Below are 5,704 nucleotides of genomic sequence, written 5' to 3'. Positions count from 1 at the left end.
TTTTTCAAAATTTGATATGAAGAGTGGATTCTGGCAGATCCAAATCCATGAACAAGATAGATACAAAACAGCATTTGTTATACCATTTGGCCACTATGAATGGAATGTCATGCCCTTTGGGTCAAAAAATGCCCCAAGTAAATTTCAAAACATCATGAATGAACTTTGTCGACCAACCTGTTAAATAACTTGCTAAATTAAAAATAAATTGTCGACCAACTTGTTAAATAAAATTTTTTGTTTAAAAAAAATAAAAAAAATTTCGTTTAAAAAAATAAAAATTAAAAAAATATATATCATTTTTTAAATAATAATTAAAATGATTGTTTTTTTTAAAAAAATAATAATAATTTTTTTTAAAAAAAAATTCGAAATTATAGAGGTATTTTTATCTTATTGAAAAAAAAGATGGGCATTTTTATCTTTTTGATAGCCTTAAAGGGGACATCAACAATGTTTTGGTAGTTTATGAAGGACCTTGTCACAATTGAAAATTTTGAAAAATATTATCGATTAGGTGATAGTTTGAGTCGGGTATGTGAACTTTACCATATATATATATATCAATGATTTTCCCTACACACCTAACAATGATTTTCCCTACACACCTAATGTCAAAAAAAAAAAAAAAAATTGAACGAAAAATATTTTAAGCCGAAATAAACTACATCTAAATGAGAAAATTGGGCACACCCCTGCTTTTTTAGGACTTGTCTGTACCATTGAGAGACTAAACCACATGTTTTGACATGACAATATTCTAACAAAGTTTATTACAAAATAATACTAAACTATTGGTTTTAATGCCATGATGTCCTACTAATTAGTGTTACTTGCACGAAAATGTATCATTTTCTGATGATACAAAGAAACCCTAATTTCAAAGGATATCATTATCAAGTATGATCAACCAATGGGATGGTCTTGCTTATCTCTACTCCAAAATCTAAAGAGGGTTGTTAAGCATTTCAACATTTTTTTTCAAATTCACTTTTTCAAATGATCTGGACCACACATTCATTTAAGAAAAAAAAAAATATATAAATATATTTATTTATTTAATGAACCAAATCATTTGAATAAAGGAATTTTTTAAAAAAAAAATGTTAAAATGTCAAGTATTATCTAAATCAAAATGAAAAACCAAACGCGTGGGGAGTAAACGGTAGACTTTGAAGAAGATGAAATAATTATTTTGGCATTGTCTCAAAAAGAAAAAGGAAGGCCCTACGGGCTATGGCCTACCATATATTTATTTAATATTTGCATTTTGCACCCTAAAATAACTAGTTTTTAAATAAAAATCACTAAAAAGACGAAGCATACAAAATTTGCAGAAGAAGAGTTACCATCATGGAACGCGGTATTGAATTATCCTTTTATACAAAAATCAAAATATATGATAAGAAGAAGAGTTAACATCATCCAACTAAGCACATAATTAATCAAGAAAGAAATATATAATAAAACTCCTAGTGTAGACGCAATCAATATCTGAGAACACGTGCTTGACTTTAGGCTTTATATTTATATATATATATATATATATATACAACACCCATTCCATTCACATGCTCTTCCACCACCAAAATGAGTGGTGCAAGAGTCAGCAAGACTCCTTTCCTCAATGATCCAGCCGTCTATGGGATGTCAAGCCGGCCACCACTTCATGGACCTGGGAGCTATCATCTTCCACAACAAAAGTAGTGAGAATGAGAGGACACCCTTACCCATTCTTGGCTAAAACCCTAAAACCATATCCAAGTGTGAATGAACCGAAATTGAGCAGTCTTCCACGTTTTTAACAAGAGTTGATCCGATGGTGAATGTCAGGGTCATGCATAATACGACATAAGTGAGAGATAGTGATATGATCCGATGGTGAATTGACAGAGTCATGCATAATAAGACATAAGTGAGATAGTGATATGGTATATAGCATTCTTTTTGCATAGTAAATACCACTTTAAAAAAAAAAAAAAAAAAAAGGAATATGAGCATATCCCTTTGTTATTTGGCCCAAATTCAGTGTGATGCATGTAAACGTGTGGGGACTACAATATGTGAGGCACATGGATATTCTATTGCAAACAAATCTTACACTGGATAACATGAAAACTACCATTTTCACAATAAAAAACAAAGGATCAATATAAATAAAGACATCAGTGTATATATAGAATATGACAAAACAAGAAGCCTTTGGGTTTGGGGGGCAAAAGATCATCCATCATAGTTTCCAACTATATAACTGGTGGTAATCAATTGACAAATATGTCCAAAGTGCAAAAGCCCAGAAGTTGATAGGAAAAGTTCAGATGCAACGACTTGTGCTAGTGGTGGGCGTGGCCCTTTCAAGAGAGCCGTGTCAAAATTAAGTGTACTCTGCTTTCGGGTAGTTGAGATTCCCTTTTAAAGTCTTGTTTCGGGTTTGTAATTTATAGGTCATCTCAAATTTGATTAAATCTATCAAATTTTTGAACATTGATACATTTAATTTAAATTAACGTGTAACACGACATGACCTGTTCGTATTGGATTGACTTGACCCAATAACCAATCTAATAAACAAGTTGTGGTTGATTGAACCAAACACAACCCTTTTAACCCATTTTGATGGACCCCAAATGACCCTGACTTTTTTTTCTATTCTTTTTAATTTTTTATTTTTCTATTGACCCAAACTTGATTAAACAGAAGACTTTTGATTCCAAAATCCAGCTTACTCCCCACCAAGCACCAGCTGAGGTGGACAGAATATTCTTTGAAAGACGCAAAAGCACAGCGACAGTGAAAGTGAAAACAGCTGGGCTTTTTGGATTCTTTGGACTTTTGGACTCTCTCTTGATCTTATCCAGTAAATTGGGATTATTGGATAAATTGGAGTTGGGTGGATGCCAGCGTCCTAATTTCTAATAACATCTAACATTAAAAAATAAATAAAAAATAAAAATTCTGAAGGTGATGCCTTCCAAGTGATTCAAGGTGTGAATTCTACAAGTTGAAACTAAAGCCGTTTCGATCAACTAGTGGAAGATATTCAGATGATTGTTGCATCGTTCTCTAGTTGGATGGTTAATGATGTTAATAGAGCTACAAACACTACAACACGTTAAGTCCGTCATAGATCAGGTTTGATTGGAAGAAATTCTCCTTTATATTTGTGATGTATTTTGTCGCTCTGATTTTTTTTTTAGGAGTATTGGTAATAATAATATAATTTTTTTTTTCAAAATAAAATAAAAATTATGATATTAAATTTAAAAGCCAAAAAATTAAATTCAAAATCCGAATAATTAAAACCTTGTTGACCGACTTTTCAATGCTTTGGCCAACTTATGTATTGTACCAAAAACCTTGATGCTGTTTGACTCCACTTACACAAGTCATTGGAATCTTCTAACTTCTGTTCACATCCCTTTTCGCCGCCCATGAGTGAATGAATGATTGGAAATATATCTTTTGAATTGAATATTACAAAAAGAAAGAAAGAAAGAAAGACTGACTGCATTTTTCTCATGTCAGGCTAGCATCCCATTCACAAGGTGGTGTGGGACTATGAGTGAAACAAAAAGTCATCAAGAACTTCCCAAGCAAAAAGAAAGAGCCAGCCAGGCACTAACTTGGGTAATAGGATTCATTTAGACTAAAAATATGATTAATACTGTAAATTTGGTCTATCAACTTTAATGTTAAGACAATATCAACAACTTTATAGTAATTCACCCACCGAATTGCAGTTAATTCAGGTTAATTTGGTTAAGGTGCAGAGTTTGTCGTTTTTGGGCAATCCAAGAAGCTGGGCGTTGCACCCAAGTCCCCGACCTCCCTGTTTGGGGCAACAACTCCAGATGCAGTTTGAATTACCCTCTAGCAAGTGAGTCCTACACCCATCTTTTTTGTGGGAGCTGATAGAATGTAGCCAATCCTCATTAGCATTTATAGCACATTTTAAGTTAAACGGGTTGATCTCACTATAACTTAGAGTCTCATTGTTTTTAAATTTGGCATTTCCCCATCAAGGAATTGATCCTTTCTTTTGTATTTGTTTTCCGTTTTTCATTTCTTATTTTCAAAATTTTGAAAACAAAAGAGAAAGAACTTTTAAAATTATGTTTTGGTAGTTTACAGAAAAAAAAAAAAAAAAAAAAAAAAAACATGTTTGGGAAAGTGAATTCATAGTTTGAATGGGAGTAATTTGTAAGGTTGAGCTTTACAAGAATTAATGGAAATAGCACAAACCACCCCTAAGCCAATTGTGAGCTCTTCTCATCAATTAGGTGGCCATAGTGAGGGGGATAAAAAAAATTTTGTCGTCGTATTGATGGATCATGCACCCACGAGATGCGCTCAGTGTGCTGGCACTTGTAATTATGGAGACAAAACCGAGCATTATTTCTTTTTTTTTTTGTTTGGAACAAATACTCGAATAATCTTATTGATAATCATCAGAAAGTGGAGTTAAGGCCCACCAAACAATCAAGAGAAAGAGCTAAATGATCCTTCATTACAATGTCATTAATACAATTTGGAGTTTGATTTCTCCAAATTCTATCACCAACACTTGTTATGGTTGCTTTCGCCAACCTGTGAGCAGCCTCATTGGCTTCTCTGGGAACATAAACACAGGACCACCAAGGGAATGTCTGTAGCAGATTCTTAGTATCGTCCACCAGATGTTCGAGCATTATTTCAACTTTGACTTTTATCTCAGTTTTGCAGGCTGAGTTTGGCAATGAAATGAAAAAAATGAGTGAAACGGTACTATAAACAGATTTGATTAATATGAAAGAAAAAAAATAAAAATGTTTTATATAAAAAAATGAAAAAATTTGTTTTGTAGTGATTTTTTTTATTGAAATAGTAATAAAAAGTGATTGATGTGATGTAAAAAGTAAGAATATTGGAGTTAATTTTGAGAAATTTTTTTTTGATTTTTTAGTCCGGTCCAATCCAACCTTCTGCCAAACACAGCCACAAAGACTTTTTAAAAGACAAACTCCGACACAAAACCGAATGCAATTTAGGATTTTGTTTCCAAACATGACTTAGGATTTAATACAAAATTGGGTTGGATTTAGTGCGTTAGGAAAGACATAAATTGTCGTACGGAAGCAAAATTAAGAATTCTCAAGGATAAAGTGGTTGGAATTTGGTTTATTTATAATTTCTCGTGAGGCCTATCTCCATCTATAGAACTAGAAGCAAAATTAAGCCATTAATTAAGTCACAACTCCATCGGATCTTGAATGGGTGCCAAGATTACGTTAAGAGGGGGGACAAAAATGAGACCATTTCTAGACAAAGTTGTCCAAAAGACTGTCTTAACAGGAATTTGCCGGGCGGCTGTCAGAGGTGTTCGGATTCCGTCACCCGTGTTTTGTTAGAAATTGTCGGCTGTTATTTGCAGTCGCGCTGATTTTTTGTACGAGTCAAATTCAAATCTTTTTCTTTGTTGCTTTGTCATAGTAGTTTTTTATTTTTTATTTTTACCAACTTGGGAAAGGACCCAAATCAACACATTTGGAGAAAATTGCCCACAAGTACAACAATTAAAAGCTACTACATACACCAACAAGACATGAATTTTCCAAACTTGGAATCCCCTTTATTTAAAAAAACAGAAAAAAAAAAATGACAAAGCTCGAATGAGAAGAAGCAGCCATTGCATGATCTAACATCAAATGCATCAGAACCAACAAGA

This window comes from Corylus avellana, chromosome ca10, assembly GCF_901000735.1.
Source record: "Corylus avellana chromosome ca10, CavTom2PMs-1.0".
NCBI classification, from domain to species: Eukaryota; Viridiplantae; Streptophyta; class Magnoliopsida; order Fagales; family Betulaceae; genus Corylus; species Corylus avellana.
This window is presented reverse-complemented; position numbering follows the sequence as displayed.